The 22,447-nt window shown below is 39.2% G+C and overlaps 1 protein-coding gene across 1 annotated transcript in view; it reads right to left on the minus strand.

The window, feature by feature from the left end:
• Ptp69D (Protein tyrosine phosphatase 69D) overlaps positions 1-22,447 on the minus strand; it is a 651,708-nt gene that overhangs the window by 63,102 nt on the left and 566,159 nt on the right. The gene's annotated exons all lie outside the window — the stretch shown is intronic.

Genomic DNA, 22,447 nt, shown 5'->3' on the forward strand with positions numbered 1-22,447 from the left:
CTGTCAGAAGCCTTCTTCGGTCCGCAAGGATATCAAGAAGACAACAGGAGAGAGTGTTGGGGTCTCTCCAGTTTGCCTCAGTGACAGATCCAGTATTGAGAGCACAATTAAAAGATGCATCAGGAGTCTGGAGAAAATACGCATCAAACGCTCGAAGAGATCTAAAAAGACCGATACCAAATCGTCTGCGATCCCTACTCAAGCCATGGTCGGAGGCCAAGAACCTAAAGAACAAGGTTCCCTTACAACCACCTCCACTGTCAGTCAACGTGCACACGGATGCCTCAAAAGAAGGGTGGGGAGGTCACTCTCATCATCGGAAAGTCCAAGGAACCTGGTCTCCCCTCTTCAAAACCTTCCACATCAACTTTCTGGAAGCCATGGCAGTTTTTCTTTCCCTAAAGAAACTGAAACTCCGCTGCTCAATCCACATCCGTCTGGTTCTAGACAGCGAAGTCATAATGAGATGCCTAAATCGACAGGGCTCGAGATCGCCTCACATAAATCAAGTGATACTAGCCATCCTCCGCCTAGCGGAGAAGAAGAGATGGCACTTATCAGCAGTCCACCTTCAAGGGTTCCGCAATGTGACAGCGGACGCTCTATCTAGGACCAAACTGATAGAGTCAGAATGGTCCCTAGACGCAAGATCGTTCTCCTTCATCTTACGTAAGTCCCGGGACTGCAGATAGACCTCTTCGCAACGAGCGAAAAAGAAGAAGCTACCCCGGTACGTAGCCCCGTACGAGGATCCTCTAGCGGAAGCAACGGATGCGATGTCCATAGATTGGAACAGATGATCCAAGATCTACCTATTCCCTCCAACCAACCTTCTGCTGAAAGTCCTCGACAAACTGAGATCCTTTCGGGGGACGGCAGCAATAGTGGCCCACAAGTGGCCCAACAGCGTTTGGTTCCCCCTGGTAACGGAACTACGCCTGAAACTGATCCCGTTGCCGGACCCAGTTCTGATTCAGCAAGTGCAGAAATTGACTGTCTCAGCTTCATCAGTGAAAACCCAGAACCTTCATCTCATGATTTTCTCGCCTTAGCGGTCAAGAAACGGTTTGGGATTTCTAGGGACACTATCAACTTCCTAGAAGAATACAAGTCAAAGTCAACAAGAAGACAATATGAGTCTTCCTGGAAGAAATGGGTGGCCTTTGTCAAGGCGAAGAAACCTAGGGAGATTTCTACGGACTTCTGTTTGTCCTTCTTCATCCATCTTCATGAACAAGGTTTAGCAGCCAATACGATTACTACATATAAATCCGCCCTGGCCAGACCAATACTTTACGCCTTCCAGGTAGACTTTTCCAATGAAATCTTCAACAAGATCCCTAAAGCCTGCGCAAAACTTCGGCCTGCAGCTCCTCCTAAGCCCATTTCATGGTCTTTGGACAAAGTTCTTCATTTAGCATCAACCCTGAACAATGAGGATTGCTCACTGAAAGACTTGACTCAGAAGGTGATATTTTTATTTGCACTAGCCTCGGGAGCCAGAGTTAGCGAAATAGTGGCTCTCTCGAGGGATGATGGCCACATTCAGTTCACAGACAATGGAGAACTGAACCTCTTTCCGGACCCGACGTTTCTCGCCAAGAACGAGCTGCCCACTAAGAGATGGGGTCCCTGGAGAATCTGCCCTCTGAAGGAAGAAGCATCCCTCTGCCCAGTGGAATGCCTAAAGGTCTATCTTCGTAGAACTTCAGACTTTAAGGGAGGTCAGCTTTTCAGGGGAGAGACTTCCGGTTCAACGTTATCCTTGAAACAGATTAGGGCGAAAATCACCTACTTCATTCACAGAGCGGATCCAGACAGTACACCCGCAGGTCATGATCCGAGGAAAGTTGCCTCGTCTCTGAATTTCTTCTAAACGATGTCGTTTGAAAGTCTTCGTGCTTATACTGGATGGAAGTCCTCGAGGGTCTTCTTCGCTCCAGGAGTTAGAATTCTGGATACCTTTGGTAAATTCTCTGGGATATATCACTGTAGATCAAATATACCTAGGAAGCTACCTTCGAAGGAACTTCCATCAGGACGACATGGCTACCTCACCCAAAAATAGATTTTTCGCTTCGCTCAAAATCCGTTTATTCACTTCGCTCAAAATCCGTTTATTCACTCATTTTTAGTTGAGTAATATGCAGAAATCACCAGACGATTTACAACCTACTTAACATTGGCGACGACAGGAGGACGAATAAACGCAGAGATCATAGAGAAGCAGAAGAAACATTAGGCCTATAGCAAGAGAAGCAGAAGAAAAAGCCGATGAAGAGTTCCCATGCAGCCGAAAAGAGGAATTTCATCAAACACAAGCAAACAAAACAAGAAAGCAAAGTGAATTTTAAAGTTGGGTAGGATACAAAAAAGTTACAAGGTGACTTTAGAACAGTAGCCTAACCTAATCAAGGTATCAAGGTAAGCACTCAAAATGCCTCTTGACATTGAACATCCTGAACGATTTAGCATCACAGCTGAACCCAATTCTGTTGCAACACGATGGCAACAGTGGTGTGAGGTATTTAAGATTTATTTAGAAGCATTAGGGAATATGAAGGATGCCCAAAAGAATGCATTATTACTTCATACAGCAGGTAGAGAAGTTCGGGAAGTGTTTAAGACATTGCAGCCTACAGATGACACAAGTGAAGCTGCAATTAAGGCTCTTACCACATATTTTGCTCCTCAGGTCAATAAATTTTTTGAAAGGTAGAATTTACAGCACAGGCATATCAGAAAGAAAATGAAAGTTTAGATGCATTTGTGACTAGACTAAAGAATTTAGCTGTTTCATGTGAATTTCTAGAGTTAGAAAATGTTATCATAGATCAAGTCATTGCACATCACAAGAGCTAAGAAAAAAATTATTGCATGATAAAAATTTAACATTAGAAAAGGTATTGATAATAGGCAGAGCTTTAGAAACATCAAATAGGCAAAGTAACATAATAGGTAGTTCTACAAGCAATAGAATGGAAAATTCTAAAATTAGTACAATAGGTTCCAAGTGGAAAAACAATGAGAATCAGAGAAGGAATATATCAAAGCCTAGTCATAGAAAAGTGCCTAAAACTAATGTTCATAAATATCAGAATCAGGCCTATACACAGAAACAAAAAGAAAACCCAAAGTGTTATAGGTGTGGTAAAACTGATCATCTTGCATATGAAGCAAAGAAATGCCCTGCTACTGGACAAACATGCCAGAATTGTAGAAAGATGGGTAATTTTGCAACTGCTTGTAGATTCCCTAAACAGTACGCAAAGAAAATAAATACTAGCGTTGATACTATTGGTCAAGAGAATAATGCGGAAAATGTTCATGATAATCAGGATGTCAAAAACTGATTTTGCGTTTCGCATAAATTCTGTCAATAAAAATGCAAAGAAACATATCATGGTAGAAGTAATCATAAATGGTAAACCGATTTTGATGCAAGTTGACACAGCAGCCGATGTATCAATTGTGTCTGAGAAAACATCTAAAAGCATTCCTAATTTGTTATTAGAAGGTACAAATAGAGTTTTGAAAGGTTATAATGGTTTTGATATTCAGGTAATATGTTCTTCGAACATAGAAGTACAGTATAAAGAACAGAAATTAGAGAGAATGCCATTAACAGTAGTAAAAGGCAAAGGACAAACTTTGCTAGGTTTGGATTGGCTACAGTATTTGAAATTAGATTGGCCTAGTATTTTGAAGGTTACAGGTAGACAAGATGAACACAAAAATGAAATGTCTGTGGATAATATCATATCAGAGTTTCAAGACGTATTTGAAGATAAAGTAGGTACCGTAAAGAACGCAAAGGCAATTTTAGTTTTGAAACCTGGCAGTGCTCCTAGATTTTGTGCTCTCAGACCGGTACCATATGCATTGAAAAGTGCAGTTGAAACAGAAATCAGGAGATTAGAAAATGAAGGTTCTTGGGAGAAGGTTACATATTCAGATTGGGCTACTTCATTAGTACCTATTGTGAAGGAAAATGGTAAAGTTAGGTTATGTGGAGATTACAAAGTAATGTTGAATCCACAACTGCAAGTAGCTCAACATCCATTACCAAACCTGAAAGACATTTTTGCCACTATGTCAGGATGCAGTGTTTTTTCTAAGTTTGATTTAAGACAAGCATTTCAACAGCTTCCCATGGATGAAAGTTCACAAGAATTATGTACAGTAAATACATCCTTAGGTTTGTTTAGGCCAAAGAGATTACCTTATGGAGTTGCAAGTAGTCCAGCTATATGGCAACAAACAATGGATAAGATTTTTTCAGGAATGCAAGGAGTATTCCTTTTTATAGATGATATTTTAATTGCTGGTAAAGACACAAGAGAACATAGAGAAAGATTGCGAACAGTTCTGAAGAAGTTGAAGGAATATAATATTAGAGTAAATAAGAGCAAATGTATTTTAGAAGTTGATTCAGTGGAATACTTAGGTTTTGTAATTAATGGCAAGGGTATTCACAAAACTAAAGAGAAGATTAAGCTGTACAATCAACAAAAGTACCAGAAAATGATAAGGAATTACAATAATTTTTAGGTTTAGTAACATTTTATTGGAATTTCATTCAGAAATTGTCAACAATTGCACATCCGTTGTATAATTTGTTGAATGAGGATGTAGAATGGAAGTGGACAAAAGTGTCAGGAATCTTTTGAAAGAATCAAACAGGAAATAACATCACCTACATTCCTAGTACATTATCAAATCGATTTACCAGTTAAATTAGTATGTGATGCATCAAACATAGGTTTAGGTGCAGTATTATCTCATGTAATGCCAGATGAAACAGAAAAACCAATTGCATTCACTTCTAGAGTATTGAACAAGGCAGAAAGAAATTACCCTCAAATAGAAAAAGAAAGTTTAGCATTAGTGTATGGAGTTAAGAAATTTCATTTGTATCAGTTAAGAAATTTCATATGTATCTTTATGGTAGGAAAAAGTTCACACTTTTTACAGATCATAAACCTTTATTAGCAATATTGGGTTCAAAAGCAAGTTTACCTACGTTGGTAGCTGCAAGACTACAACGTTGGGCAATTACATTAGCTGAGTACCACTATGATATAGCATACCGTCCAACAACAAAGAAGGGTAATGCAGATGCTTTATCTAGATTACGAGTACACAAAGCTACAGAAGAGTATGATGACAGTATTCTGTTAATTTCTGTATATGATATACCCATAACAGCAAAAGATGTAGCACACAGTACCAAGAGAGACCCAGTACTTAGTAAGGTTTTAGAGAGTTTAATGACAGGTAGGGACTTATGTGGAAAAGAGGAAAATTGTAAACCGTATAAGGATATATGGTATGAACTGAGTGTAACACAAGGAATAGTGATGAGAGGTTCAAGGGTAGTTATTCCTAATTCACTGAGGAATAAAGTTTTGTCTGAAATACATGCTGATCACCAAGGTATTGTAAGATCAAAGTCAATTGCTGTTGGAATTTATTTTAATTCCAACCTTACTTATATTTAATGAACAAAACAATTATTCAAAAACCAAAACAACTTACATCAAATATTAGATCCACTAATAAAACTTTGTGACATTGCCCTACATTACCCTTTTCCCTAGACATGTCCAAAGATACAGAATAATATAGATCACTTATCACAAAGGTAGACGTTGACATGTTCCAAAATTGTCGTTGTCTTGGAGTTCGAACGTTTTAGTTTTGTTCAGCGTTAATATCCTGTGAAGATGCCGGCCTTTCCACTGAGTACTTTTTATTGGAACTGTTCGCCGTGGCTGTGGTAACCTTCGAGGTAATTTACTTGACAAGTACATATTATGCAAGCGCGAACTCAAGGCCTACTAGGCAATTACTAATTTAAGTCATTTAATTCATAAGTTTAATTTTATTATTTATTTTACTTATCATTTATCATTAACGCTAATATTTACTATACTAAGTAGCATTAAGTTATTTACTTTTAATTTATTAAGAAAAATGGGTAAAGCTTCGAGTCAAGCTAACGACCGAACGGCTATTCCCCACAGTCGACACAAATATCAATCCTTTCCGATTAAATTAATTAATTTAGCGTTAACTGTATTCCTTATAAGGAAACAGTTGTTGACAATATTTTGGTTTCTAACACACTCCCCACAAAGGATTGCGATTATAGAATTGCAATGAATATCTTCATTAACCATACATTATTTATTAAGGTCAACTTAAATCTGGCTACTGTGTTAAACAATTATTTCCAATGCTAGATAAAAGTATGGCTAAGTTACTTTAGTACCATCCTCAAGTTACTAAAAGTGTAGCATTTTAAATTTTAGTCTTCACTTTATTTCAAGTGTAGCATTTTAACTTTAGTATTCACTTTATTTTAAGTGTAGCATTTCATTTACATATTTACATCAATTTTAGTCTTAGCCTAGTTTACTTTAGGCTATCTCCTAATTTTACTTTTTATTTACGTATTTAGTTTTATTTACTTATTTCCTAAAAATTAATTATTTGCAATGCCCTTAATCTTTGTTTAAAGTTGAAGAATAAAGCATTTAATAAAGTATATCCTCACACTGAAAAAGTTTCGAGTGTGTATCATTTTAGTAAAAAATAAAAACTTGATAGTAATTACAGTAAATAATAAACAGAAAAGCAGTATTTACAAATTATCTTAATTTTCCCTTAGCATTCTTTCAAATCTTTCGGTAGCCTTTCTCTTGGGTCTTACAGACCTTTCGCCTTGTTCAACGTGAATAGATTCAGGTGTATTTATACTGGCTGTTTCTACCTCAATTTCCATTGAATTGTCTCTGGTTGGCCTATCTCTTATAGCATGTGTCACTGACAGTTCCATAGGATAAAGATTACAAATAGAATGATATTCTATAGCCCCATTACTTTGCTTTAGTTTCACTGACCTAATATTATTATCAAATCCTAATATTAATTCTAATACCTTACCCATCATCCAATATGGTCTGGGCTTATTAATTGCTTTAATTGGGACAATGTCACCAACTTTAATTCTATTTTCCCATTTACTTTGGTACAAATTTCTACTATGTTCTCTCAGGCTTAAAAGATAATTTTCATACCACAATTTCTTAAAATTTTCAATAATTTCTTCTTGTATTTCTACAGTTCTCTTCAAAGAAGGTTGACTAGACTCGTCCAACCAAGCATCACTATCATCTTTTCTCAAAATGAGGGATGAATCACCATGCAATTTGATAAAGGAATTTGGAGTTATAAACTCTAAATTTTCTGAGCTTGATCTATATGTTAAAGGCCTGGAATTTATTGCTAATTGAATATTAGAAAGGGTAGTTAATAATTCAAAGTAAGTTAATTTAGACCTTCCTATTACTTTATAAAGACAATTCTTTAATACTCTAATCAATCTCTCCCAAGCAGAACCAACCCATGCTGAATATAAAGGTATTTTAATGTTTAATATTACATTTACTTAGTTCAGATTGAAATTCCTGCAACTCCAAAGAACTTTCAAGGATACTTCCACCCTTGAGAAAAGACTTAGCGTTGTCACTGTACAGGTATTGTGGTATTATGTATATATTACAGAATCTTTGGAAAGCGAGAACAAAATTTTTAGTGGACATGTCTGGTAACAATTCAAAGTGCACAGTGCTCACGTTAAGACAAGTGAAAACTAATATTAACATTTTTGTGGTCTTAGTACTCAACTCATCTCTAACTCAAAGGTGTCCAGTGAAATCAATACCTACATGCTGAAAAGGCTTGACTAAATTCATGTGGTGTTTAGGCATATCTGTAAACTTCGGGTATCTGTAAGCTAAGGCATTATACTTCCTACATATATTACAACTACTCAGCTCAGTCTTTACTGCTGATCTACCCTTAGGAATCCAAAGGTAGTTCAATGTAGTGCCTATTCCTAAATGCTGTACCTTCAAATGACAATGCTTTATTAACAATGAGGTGAACCTATGCTCTTTAGGAAGCAATACTGGGTTATGAACATCAAAGCCAAAGTACAAACACTTAGATATTCTTCCCTTAGACCTGATTATACCCTTTGAATCTAAAAATAGATTTAAATTGGACTCTAGAGGAGGTATATTATTAGTAATATTGGCACTGTTTTGTAAAAAATCTAATTCTACTGAAAAGTATTCTTTCTGTGCAATTTTCACCCAATAGTCTGAGGCTTTCTTTTTAGGATCACCGCCCTTTAATCTACTACAAAATTTGAACAAGTAACTGGTAATTCTTAACAATTGTTCATAATTTGATATTTTATTTATATTGAGAATACCAGTGTTTACTTTATTTATTTGCATATTGCATACTGTACTTATTTGATGCTTATAGTAAGGCGATATGCTCAATAAAGGGTAAAGAGGCCACTTATCAAAATCATTACTCAACCATTCTGGACCTTCTAGCCAATAAGTTGATTTACTTAAATATTTAGTATAGGATAAACCTCTGGTGATCATGTCAGCAGGATTTTCTTCTGTATTTACATAGTGATATAAGACAGGTAGTTTAAATAGCTTAGATATTTCAACTTTAAGACCATCTGCCTCAAGTACTCTATTTCTAACAAATTTAGATTTTATTTTAGTTTCTCTGGTCAATAGCCAATTTAAAACCACTTGAGCATCAACACAAATATTAATGAATTGAAAATTTATATTACTGTAGGCTTCTAATAAAGAAGGTAAACATTTAAAAGCTAGAATTACTCCCATTAGTTCCTAAGTAGGGAGACTATGCTCATTTCTCTTATTCAGTGGAGCCAATTTAGATTTGGAGAACAAATAAGAACTTTTATCATTTTGATTAACCGCATAGGCCACAAACCCATAGGCCTCCACAGAGCTATCACAAAATATGTGAAGACCCTACGAGTCTAGTTCATTAAGGGACTCTCTAGGAAATTTAAGTTCAGATAACATTTCAAAATCTCTACTAATAATTTTAATTTCCCCACAAATGTCTTTAGGTAAATTTTGATCCCAACCAACATCTAATTTCCATATTTTTCTCATTAAAATTTTGCCTCTTATTGTTACAGGAAGGACTATATTCAAAGGATCAAATATTTTAGAAGTTTGTGACAATACTTTTCTTTCTGGGCTCAACCTGTGCCGCCCAGTGAAATGCTCCTTTAGCATCATTTCTAAGGTATATAACTGCTAAATATTACCAGAGAAAAAATTGCATAGGAATGCCAGGTATGAACCCAGCTCGCTCACCTAAAAGGTGTCGGTATATTATAACTAGGGCGTGAAAATCACTAGCAGAGGTCTCGAACCAATTAGAAATCTCCTCGTCAAATATCCCCGAAACCAAAGTCCACAACCGACTGTCGCTACCAACACGTCCACCCACGCCAATGACGTCACTCCTCATTTAGCATTTCATTCGCTTTGTTGCTGTGATTTTTTTCGCTTGTGCTTTCGGGATTTTAGCGCCTTTTTCTGTTCATGATGTCGGACTTTCAAGCTTCCTCATCAAAGTTAAGTACCAGATTTATGATTTCTGAGCTTTTGGAGGAAGCATTACCTTTATTTTTAGTGTTATTCATGTTTATTTGTTTCGCTAATTGTTATTCATTTTAAACTTATTGCGCTATTACCGATGCTTTGGCGATTATTATTACTGTTATTGTTATCCCTATGGTTACTCCCACGCTTTTATTAGGTTATAGCGGCCTCCTTCTCGGCTAGTACCGTGAAGACGCCTTATGCTGGTATTTTAGGATTAGTTTACTCTTTTCTCACGATATTACGGAATCGCTGTTATTTTTAAGAGTTTAGTCCTGTTTTCTCGAGGGGGACTCTCGATTGGCAGTTTTTTTTTTAACGTATTTTATTTTACCGTTCGGCATCGTACCCGATTGGTGTCATGTTGGCCCGCCTGTCCAGCTCGGTACTTAGCCGTGCTGGAGGGCTCGCCCTTACGTTTATTTTGTTTTCCCTACCTTTTTCTTGCGTCCCTCTCTTTCAGCGTTATTATAGCTTTATCAGCTTATTTTGCATGCCTTAACCTAGTTATATTTCATTTTATTCCGTTATGAGATCATTCGTTCTGTTGGTATCTCGCGATTCCGGTCGGACAGGTTGGTACTCCTGTCCTCACTCGGCTTCACGTGATCGCCTCGTGTTCCACCTGCTGCTTCTCTCTGGCTCCTCCCACTACCTGCCCATGAGTATGCCACCCCATACTCCCCATCCCCTCTGGGGATACCTGCCGTCTCTACGAGACTTGGGAGTCAGCTGTTCGGGTTCTCGGCCGAGTCCTCTCGTCCTTACGCCCCCCCCCCCCTCCCCCTCCATCCCTCCCCGGGATACCGCCTGACTCCTTGCCTTACCAGAGCCGAGAACAGCCGTTACCTATAGTTGAGTTGCTCACTTCCTTACCTCGCCACAGCCGGATTCCCCGCCCTCCTCGATTGGCCATCAGGAGATCGGGGAGTTTTGGTTGTTTCTTATTTTGTTTTGAGGTCTCTCCGCCTGTACCCCTATGCCGGGGTAATATTGCACGAGTTTTATTGAGTGTTTATTGAGAGTGTTTTATTAGACTATTGTTATTAGGGTTTTTGCGGTTGGTGGGGAGTCATCGACCCCCTCCCTACCCCGGTAGGTCGAGGTGTCCTACTACCTTCCTCAGTTGTCTCCCCGGAGCCAACGGGAAGCATGTTGTGTTAACCTTACATCTTTACTTTTACACACTCCGATGCCTAAGGGATGATATCTCCCTTACCTTTATTTATCTAGAATGATCTCGTTAACACGGAATCGCTTTAACGTTAGAAGTTAATTTATTATGCTTGTTCCCCCCGGTCCTACCGGAGGAACCTCTTTATAATATCCTATTGAAAAAGGTTTCTTTATCGTTTTACTTTTAAGATCCGACACACCCGGGATCCCCTTAGGATACTAGTTTACTTGTGATACTCATGTATCCTTAATATTACAGGTTGTCCGCTGTCTGATGACAGCCTATACTGCCGTTCTGCAACAAGCATGCGGCCATGATGTGTGCAGATCCCATGCCCACTGTGCAGTCCACGTCGGTGATTTGATCGTTTGGCACCCCGACAACTGTGTGGTCTGCTATGAACTTGTCTCCACGCTCACTTCGGACTCAGTAAGTGTTCCTACCGTTATTAAACATTTTAATTTTACCTCACATTTAATCTCTGAATTTGCCTTGTTATCCTGATGTATTCTGATTGAATTTACTCCTTTCTCTTCGTTAGACGACGCATATGTTCGGTCTATTCACCCCTTCTCGGAGTTCTCCACTTCCCCTTTATTAGTAACGGTACATTCTCTTTCAGAGTTCACAGTCTTCTAAGTCTTCGGCCTTGGCGACTCTTAGGGTCTGGGTCGGCGGGTTCGCCCGCAATGTCAAGGCTCGGCACCCATACGTCCTCTCCGAAGAAATGTGCACCTTTATCTACCCAAACGCTAAACATTCAGCTGCGGTTCCCAAGGAGGTGGCGGACCCTATCATTGCTGGGATCAATGAACAACTCCTCTCCAAGGACCCGGGTGCTCCGGGAGAATCGATTACTAGTGACGTCGCAGCTATGAATCTGGACATCGAGCCTATGGCTTTGGACGAGCCAGACCCAGGTAGGGAGGTAAGTGAGGCAGGTGGGTCTCAGTCTAAGATTCCTGTCCTTAGCCCGGCTTTCTCTACTTCTTCTACTTCTTCTTTTCAGGGGTTTTCAGGACGACATCTGGCTGATGTCAGCAATCCTTCTGTGTTGCCTAAGGTTAAACCTTCCCGTAAACCTCTAACGAAGACCCACAGGTCTTCCAAATCGACGAAACCTTCCAAACCCTCTAGGACTTCGTCTTCTTAAGTCCCCATGGACTCAGTCGCACATGCTCCTCCCGCCCCGGAGTCGAGAGTGATACCCGGCTCGCAGCCTACGCAGCCGGCAGTGAGTGCCCCGGCGCCTTCCTTCGACACTACAGCTTTCTCCAACACCTTGGAACGAATTGGTTCCCTGGTTAACACCCTCGTCACGAAGGTGCAAAACCAAGAGTCTCTCGTCGAGTCTCTCGTGCGCTCCGGCCTGCCCCAACAACAGCAGTACTGTACGCTATCCCGGATGCCTCGAAACTCCCGGAATTTGTCAAGAACAATCCGTGGAAGTTGGCCATTTATGCTCCCTTTAAAGATGGGATGTTGACCATCGAGGGTTTTGGCACCCGGCCGGTGGAAGACTTTGAGTTCTACCCGCCGGGTCTGCAGTTTCCTTTCCCTGGTTTCGCCCGCCTCACCGAGGAGGCGCTTGTCCGGCTAGACAAAGTTCCTAGGGAGACTGTGATCTACCCTAAGGAACAGGCTCAATCCACTTGGGTTCGGACCTTGAATGAGCTGGAGTGTGTCAATACGATGCTCACTCCCTTTAAGAGCTCATATACAATGTTTGTGGCAGATGAGCGAACCCCTACTCCATGTGTCACTAAAATTATGGACCTTGCTCAGCAGGCCGTAAATGAAGACGAGCCATTACCGCAGTTGCGGGAGACGGACTTGACTTCCCTTGTTTTCCCGGGGGATCATGATTGCTGGTCTAACGCCCCGGCGAGATTTACCGTAGGTAAGCTAAGCCCTGATTGTGCCTCCACTCAGTTTAGTGAGAGGCTTCCCAGGCTCCCGGATTCCTTGATTCGCCTCGAGTTTGAGGCACGTATGCGCCTGAGTCGTTCTATCAACTCGGTGACGATGGCGGAATTGACTTCTTTCCTGTATGAAGAAGAACCCCTCTTCAAAGTATTGACGAAGTCGTTACTCCACACTTTGTTGTCGGATGCTTACGACTTCCTGACAGCCAGACGCCGCTGCTGCAACACGTCTTAGCTGAAGCCACCATTAAACATGAGCCTAACAAGCTCATTAAAGCTCCAGTTTGGGGTACGGACTTATTTCCCGAAGATCTGGTTAATAGCGTCCTCAGTGAAGCAGCTAGGGTCAACCAGAGCCTTAAGGTTCGATGGGGTTTAGTCTCCAAGCGTAAGTTTGAAACTGCCACTAACCAATCTCGCGGCAGGAAGAGACTAAAGCCATTCCACTCCTTTCAAAACCGGCAGCCCCAGCAGGTGGTTCAAACGGTCCCGCTGACTCAAGGGAATCTCCCTTCCACTTCAAGGGCCAACCCCAACAACAGTATGTGTTGGTCCCTCAAGCCCAGATAGCCTCCACTACCTATGCTTCCCCCATCTTCAACCCCACCTTTGAGACTCAGGGTGCCTCTAAAGGTTACCAGCGTACCAGATCCTCCCCGAATTATTGAAAGATCTCAGGTAGGGAGAAGACTCTACATCTTCCGAAAGAATTGGACTTTCAGCAGTTGGGCATTCAGTATAATTTCCAAAGGTCTGGGGTGGAGTTGGATGGAAGGGCCTCCTCCACCAACCAGTTTTTACCAACACCCAATAGAAGAGTTAGCCTTGTATGCAAGCGATCTGCTACAAAAGAATGCAATCAGAAAGGCACGTCACTTGAAATTTCAAGGTCGCTTGTTCAGCGTGCCAAAGAAAGACTCAGACAAAAGAAGAGTAATCCTAGACCTGTACCATCTGAACTCTTACATTCAATGCGACAAGTTTCACATGCTAACCGTCTCTCAGGTGCGGACCTTACTTCCCCGTGGGTCCGTCACCACCTCTATCGATCTTACAGATGCCTACTATCACGTTCCGATAGCAAGGCACTTTTGTCCTTACCTCGGCTTCAAACTAGGCAAACAAGCATACACCTTCAAAGTAATGCCGTTCGGACTCAATATAGCACCCAGAGTATTCACCAAACTGGCAGAGACGGTAATCCAAGAATTGAGAACCCAAGGAATTCAGGTAGTAGCTTACCTAGACGACTGGCTCGTTTGGTCGAACAGCGTCGAGAACTGCCTGACGGCAACAAATAAGGTCATATCATTCCTTCAACACTTGGGGTTCCAGATCAATTTCGGGAAATCTCGCCTAGTCCCGAAGTCGCAATTCCAGTAGCTAGGATTACAATGGGACCTAATTTCCCACACCTTATGCCTCCCATCGGCCAAAAGACAAGAAATAGCAAAGAACACGAAACGCTTCCTCAAGGACAAATTGACGTCCAGGAGAAACCAAGAGAGGATTCTGGGTGCCCTCCAGTTTGCCTCAGTAACAGACATATTACTGAAGGCCAGGTTGAAGGATATAAACCGGATTTGGCGTTCCAGGGCGAACAAGAGGTATCGAGACAAAAGAGCTCGTCTCCCTCCAATCCTAAAGAAAAGGCTCCGACCATGGACATTGGTAAAAAATCTGGCAAAATCCGTCCCTTTGCAATATCCACCTCCAAAGCTGGTCATTCACAAATACGCCTCCTTAACAGGCTAGGGGGGATACTCCCAGTTCAAGAAAACCCAAGGCCTTTGGTCGCCAATGTTCCGCCAACTTCACATAAACGTCTTAGACATGGCAGTGTTCCTAACCCTGAATCGCTTGGCCCCAGCCCGAAACCAACACATCAGATTGGTTCTAGACAGCGAAGTCATAGTTAGCTACATAAACAGGGCAGGCTCCAAATCAGGGCACATAAACCATGTGATGATAGCCATTTTCTCCATGGCAACATCGAACAAGTGGCATCTGTCAGCAGTCCATCTGGCGGGAGTACGGAATGTGGTGGCGGACGCTCTGTCCAGGACAACCCCGCTAGAGTCGGAATGGTCCCTGGACCTCAAGTCATTCAAGTGGATCTTATCCCAGGTTCCGGGCCTCCAGGTGGACCTGTTTGCGACAGAGTCCAACCACAAACTAGAGTGCTACGTAGCCCCCAACCTGGACCCCCTAGCCTACGCCACAGACGCAATGTCACTGGATTGGAACACTTGGGAGAGGATTTATCTATTTCCACCAATCAACCTGTTGATGAAAGTGTTGGACAAGCTCAGAACTTTCAAAGGGCAAGTGGCTCTAGTAGCCCCCAACTGGCCCAAGAGCAACTGGTTCCCCCTGCTGGTGGAACTGGGTCTCCACCCTCGACAAATCCCCAATCCAATACTAACACAGACAGTACAAACTTGCACTGTGTTCGCTTCCTCAAACACTCGGAGTGCCCTAACTTTATGGACTTTATGAAATTCGCGGCCCCACGAGGTACAGATATTGATCCTCAAAATGCTTTGTTTTTGGAATCGGATAAAAGGGAATCCACCCTTCGACAATATGACTCGGCTGTTAAGAAACTCGCCAAGTTTTTAAAGGACTCAAAGGTTGAGAGGATGACTAAGAACCTAACAGTAACCTTTTTTAGAACTCTATTTGAATCTGGACTAGCAGCTAGCACTATTACTACTATTAAATTGGCCTTGAAAAAGATTTTTCAAATTGGATTCAATATTGACCTTACGGATTCATACCTCTCTTCCATCCCAAAAGCTTGTGCCAGATTGAAACCATCAACTCGTCCTAGCGCAGTTTCCTGGTTTTTAAATGACGTTCTTAGGTTGGCTTCTGACACTCTTAATGAATCATGTGCTTATATTCCATTATTACGGAAAACCCTTTTCCTAATGAGCCTAGCCTCGGGCGCCAGAATTTCGGAACTTTCAGCCTTGTCTAGAGATCCAGGCCATATTGAATTTATTGCATCAGGAGAGGTTCTTCTCTCCCCTGACAAAACATTCTTAGCAAAGAATGAGGACACCCAGAATAGATGGACCCCCTGGAAGATTGTCCCCCTTCCGCAGAATCCATCTTTATGTCCAGTTATGACTTTGAGAGACTACTTAAATAGAACTTCCACTAAGTCCTCTGGGCCCTTGTTTATTAGAGAGAACGGAGGAACCATCACCCTTAAAGGAATCAGACAACAGATTCTCAACTTCATTAAACAGGCTAACCCAGAATCATTCCCACATCTCCATGATATTCGAACTGTAGCTACTTCTATTAATTATTTCCATTATATGAAATTTGATGACCTCACGAAATATACAGGCTGGAAGTCTCCAACAGTTTTCAAACGCCACTATTTAAAACCTTTGGAAGCCCTAAAATTTGCAACAGTGGCAGCAGGGAATGTGGTTCCTCCTGAACATCATGAGTCTTCATCACAGGGTCTTGCTCATCTTTTTTTCCTCCCCCTACCTGCCTCGCTTATCGTCCCTACAGTAATTTGGTTTATTTTTATGGATTGCACCCTTCAGTTGCGTCCTTATGTACAGTCCTTAATATTTTAGAAATTTTTGTCCATACCTCACTTTATGTTTAATCGAGATTGTTAATAATTCTTTACCCTTACAGTATCTCATTGTTTTGAACTTTGTCCTGGTGTCCCCTTAGCTGGGACCTCATTTTGGTGACTCTGTGTTTTCCTCCTTTATAATCAAGGATTATACATTCAGTTTTGCATTCTATGTTTTTATACTTACCTTGCCCTTAATATAGTTACGTAAGGAGGATTTTCATTTATCTCGAATACCTTGTAATTTACATTTACCTTGTATTGAATCATGTTTTTGGTATGTTTGACTTTAAATTTTCTTTCCTGGTTAGATTGTGGTTCCAAGTTTGGGACCATTTCTTTGGTACTATTTCACTGGGCGGCACAGGTCGAGCCCAGAAAAGGGATTTTGACGTAGGAAAAATCTATTTCTGGGCGAGAGACCTGTGCCGCCCAGTGAACCCACCCTCTGCTCTCCCTCCCTGATGGACCCAAACTTGGGTGCTATGAGGAGTGACGTCATTGGCGTGGTTGGACGTGTTGGTAGCGACGGTCAGTAGTGGACTTTGAACTCTTGGTTTCGGGGATATTTGACGGGGAGATTTCTAATTGGTTCGAGACCTCTGCTAGTGATTTTCACGCCCTAGTTATAATATACCGACACCTTTTAGGTGAGCGAGCTGGGTTCATACCTGGCATTCCTATGCAGTTTTTTCTCTGGTAATATTTAGCAGTTATATACCTTAGAAATGATGCTAAAGGAGCATTTCACTGGGCGGCACAGGTCTCTCGCCCAGAAATAGATTTTTCCTTCGTCAAAATCCCTTTTTTTGTGTCTGCTTCTGGGTCTATTTTACAAAGCGCAAGACTAAAAGAATAATTATTTACGTTGAATCTATAACCCAATACTTTATCCTCTTCGCAAGAATGTTCAAGAAGTCTATTATTAGACGCCATTTCTTCTCTCAACTCTACACAATTGGAGTTCCAAGACCTTAAAATAAAGCCCCCTTGTTCCATCCTATCATTAGCTTGCTTATACAAATTTTTCATTTCATCAATGTTATTACCAGTTATAAGAAGATTATCTACATAAAAGTTATTAGTTAATATTTCTTTACACTTATCATCAGGATAACTTTCTGCGTGATGTTTCATAACAAAATTTAATATAAAAGGTGAAGAAGTGTAACTAAAAACTATTGTTTTGTAGCGATAAGATACTAATTTATTACCCCATTTCCAAAAGAAACAAAATCTATTTTCATCCACTTCATTTTTTAATTTAATCATCAAAAAAGCTTGTTTGACATCGCTCAACATTACATATTTATTAGTTCTAAAGTAAAAGAGTAATTTCAGTATTGAGCCCATTAAATCTATCCCAGCATAAGCTGCTTCATTAAGTGAAGGCAATTCCCTGTAAGTTTTTTAAAGAAAAGTTAAATATTGGCCTGATTTTTGTGGTAACTTGCTCTTCTAATTTTATAACTGGTCTATGTGGAATCCATACATACTTAAGATAGTCAGAAGGACTTACTTTAATTTCCTCGATTATACCATCCTCGAGTTGTTTATCAAAAACTTCCTGGTACTTGTCAATGAGACCCTTTTTACCAAGATACTCTACTGTTCGGTCTAATACCTTAAGTGAAACAAAATGATTAGATGGGACGCTGTCAATTTTATCAGTATACCAGGGCAATTCTACATGATAGAATCCATTATCAAAAGAGATCCCCTCCCTAAATCTGTCAATTTGTTCTTTATCAAAGGAGACCAATTCTTTTTCACACTTTTTTATTCCCCAGGATTCAAGACTAAAAAGGTGTTCAAGTCCATTGTCTACCTCACTGTCTTCTAATATATGCTCTAATGGATTGAAATAAGATTTTAGAGGATCCATTACTAAATTTACCACGCTTTTTGTTTTAACATTGTGTTTTCTTATTAACTAAAGAGTCCATTACATCTCTACTTTCTGCCTCATCCAACAAGTTGAACATATTACCAACAGGAGCTACTCTATTATTTACGACTAAACAAGTTCCACCCAACATTTTAGTCCAAGTTACCGAAGGCAAAAACTGAATGATATCAATTCCTATTAACATGTCAACCTTCATACTTTCATGGTTTATGTGGTCACAAAAAGTCTCATCCAATAAAGCAATATTATTTTCTTTAAATTTATTTATTATTTGATTCATGCCGGGCACTTCAAAGTTTATATTAAGCAATTTTTCAACTAATAAAGGTATGAATATCAAATTATTGTTTATACTTATTCCAGTGGACATTTGCTTGAAGCCCTTAGTTGCTTGCCCTATATATGTGCTTACATCACATTCCAAAGCATACAACGCCTCTATATCCTGACAAAGATCTTTAGCGGCAGATTCGGAAATATATGACCGCTGACTGCCAGTGTCAAACAGACATCTGACTTTCCTAGCAATTTTGCCATTTCTTAAATACAAAGTCATAGTAGGTAAAATGTGAGACGCATCAAAACTTCTTTGAGCAAAACATAAGCTTACGTTAGTTTTAGTAGTTAGTTCGGCTTTATTCAAAGAAGGGCACAAAGGAGTTATGTGCTCCCTCTTTCTACACAACAGACATTCAAACCTTAACTTATTTTGTTTCCCGTAACATTCATTGTCTTTGTGCCCTGAACCAGCACATATAGTGCATAGTGAAAGCTCCCTCAGTGTGGCCACTTTATCATTATAATGATTAAAGTTAACACATTTTCCCAAAGTATGGCCTTCAGCTGCACATAGCTTACAAATTAATTTAGTTACTTTATTTGCAAATTTAAATTTTGAATCGTACTTACACCTACCTTATTTTCTTTAGGTTTAAATGAACTGCTAGGACTAGGTTTACTAGAGGTTTTAGTGAAGGTCTTTTTTTCTATTGGAAACAGTTTTAGATAAAGTTTTGATAATTTCATTATAATTAGAAAGAATGTGAGATATATTTGGATAATTGGTATCTAATTTGTGAACCAACTCTCTCTTTACTGGTATGGGGAGTTTATTAAATAGTATATGACTCACAAATTTATGCCCAGAGGACCCCACTTCCAATAAATCAATATTATTTGCTTTCAATTCATGCAGATAGGATTTGATTTGCAGATAGGATTTGATTTCGTTGAGGTAAACTTTCACCGAAGAGAATTCTTGGTCATATTCAGCACTTGGAGCAGCACTCAAAATGTTCTTAAAAGTCTCGTCAATAATGTAATTTACGTCAAGGAATTCTTCTTTTAACATTTCAATTGCCAAGTGGTAGTTACGGTCAGAAATAGTCAAATGCTTAACTACCTTCAAGGCATAGCCCCTAAGGTACCCATGTAAATATATTTGTTTGGCAGAATCAGACAAATTTTTTCTAGACCCAATGACATTATTAAATTAATTAAGAAATTAATTGAAAGCAAATTTATCTTTCTCCTCACCACTAAAGATTCCACATTCTAAAGGAGGGGGTTTTCCATCAGACATATTCATTCTGGACATCATTTCTAAAACTTTATCGGCAGATAGGTTGCCAGAAGCCCCACTTGACTCACTTATGTATTGTTCATATTGGTCGAGTTCTATACTAACCTGAATGTTATATTCTGCTTGACTATCTAACTCCTCATTATAATATTGTTCATTACTGTTCATTATTTCATGTGTCTCCAAAACATTATTAATCTCTTCATCAAAGTGTTTAACATGCTCGATCTCTTTCTCGATTACAGTTATTTGAGTCTTACAAAAGGAAGAAGTTAATTTATTATCACCATGAAGCTCCGTTAGCTTCTTTAAGTAAATAGTTATTTTCCGTTTGTGTATTCCCCGCATCCTCCTCAAGGATGATATAATATTCATAGGGTCAACAAACTCTTCCTCTTTATCAGACATGATTACTTATATAATTATAATTAATGGATTTAATATCAATAACCTGCGAATATTTAAAAGATAACAGCCCACCTAAAGTTATCGATGCTTACGGGTTACCGAGTACATTATACATGAATATGAAGGATTATAATACATAATATATGTTACTAATTACGTCGCACGAGTTCCATATTGGTTACCATTCGAAATACCGAGCGACAGTTAGCCAGTTAGCCGTTTCTATAAAATTACTTATTTCACCGAACGAAAAACACATCGAATCCACCTCCGGAATATTATATGGAATGCATCGACAATTTTGGAATTATGTTGGAATTTATTTTAATTCCAACCTTACTTATATTTAATGAACAAAACAATTATTCAAAAACCAAAACAACTTACATCAAATATTAGATCCACTAATAAAACTTTGTGACATTGCCCTACATTACCCTTTTCCCTAGACATGTCCTAAGATACAGAATAATATAGATCACTTATCACAAAGGTAGACGTTGACATGTTCCAAAATTGTCGTTGTCTTGGAGTTCGAACGTTTTAGTTTTGTTCAGCGTTAATATCCTGTGAAGATGCCGGCCTTTCCACTGAGTACTTTTTATTGGAACTGTTTGCCATGGCTGTGGTAACCTTCGAGGTAATTTACTTGACAGGTACATATCACGCACGCGCGAACTTAAGGCCTATTAGGCAATTACTAATTTAAGTCATTTAATTCATAAGCTTAATTTTGTTATTTATTTTACTTATCATTTATCATTAATGCTAATAGTTACTATAGTAAGTAGCATCAAGTTATTTACTTTTAATTTATTAAGAAAAATGGGTAAATCTTCGAGTCAAGCTAACGACCGAACGGCTATTCCCCACAGTCGGACACAAATATTAATCCTTTCTGATTAAATTAATTAATTTAGCGTTAACTGTATTCCTTATAAGGAAACAGTTGTTGACAATTTTTTGGTTTCTAACATTGCAAGAACTTTTGTATGGTGGCCAGGTGTAGATAAAGATGTGGAATCTTATATAAGGAATTGTATGAATTGTGTTATGCAACAAAACAATCCTCAATTTGCTAGAATGCACCCATGGGAGTTACCCAGGTATCCATGTCAAAGAGTGCATATAGATTTTGCAGGTCCTTTTCTAAATTATTTGTTTTTGGTAGTAGTAGATGCTTACAGTAAGTGGCCAGAAGTCATTCCTATGGAGACAACAACGTCTTATGCCACAATAAAAGTGTTAATGCAAATTTTTCTACTCATGGTATTCCAGAAAGAAGTGTTACAGATAATGGTCCACAATTTACCTCACAAGAGTTTAAAGAATTTTGTAACGTCAATGGTATAAAACATACATTTTCAGCAACATATCATCCCTATACCAATGGAGAGGCTGAAAGGTTTGTTCAAACATTTAAACACAATATGAAGTGTAGAAAAGCAAATTCAGGTAACATATTCTTACATGCGTGACACCATCAAATTTGTTGATGGGACGAGGATAAGGTGTAAGTTAGATTTGTTGTATCCAAGTTTGCAAAGTGATTTGGAAGATAAGAGTATAAACAAGTGGAAGGTTTTCTTAAAGTAAAACCTTTTTTACCTTTATCTGATGTCATGGTAAGATCGTACAACACTCCAGAAAAGTGGGTACCAGGAGAGATTGTAAGAGAGATAGGAAATTTACATTCTGATGTTCAAGTTGGTGGAAATATTGTAAAACGTCATGTTGATTAATTACAGCCATTAAACAGAAATACAGTAGAGCATGTGAATGTTAGAGATGGAAAACTTTCAGAAGTAGTTAGATCAAATGAGTCAAATATTAACAAAGATGCTCCAACATCAAATGCAGATTCAGAACCAATTCATGTACCAGTACAAGATGAGGTTAGAGTGCTTCCTAATAGGATTAATAGCGGAAAGCCTCCTGAGAGATTAGATTTATAAAGATTTTTACAATGTCAAGTTAAGGGGGAGGAGACTGTTATGTATTATTGTAATAATATACTGTATTACCTCAAATGTTACGTGTATTGCGCAACATTGCATCATATTACATTGATAAAACATGTTCAAGAATGTATGTAACTGAAATGATGTATTTTGATATTAGGGTTCAAGCATTTATTGATTACCTCAAAGATAGGATGTGATTCTTATTACTTCTGCATTGCAGTAGGATTCAAGTCTTTTTAGAGCGATGCTCTATTGTTTTCTCTTATGTTTTGGTTTGTAAGATTGTTTATGAGACGCTCGACGTTCAGTTGGGAGTTGGTTGTTAGCAGAGTCAGAGCAATGTAATCACAAGTC

This window comes from Palaemon carinicauda, chromosome 9 (assembly GCF_036898095.1).
Source record: "Palaemon carinicauda isolate YSFRI2023 chromosome 9, ASM3689809v2, whole genome shotgun sequence".
NCBI lineage: Eukaryota > Metazoa > Arthropoda > Malacostraca > Decapoda > Palaemonidae > Palaemon > Palaemon carinicauda.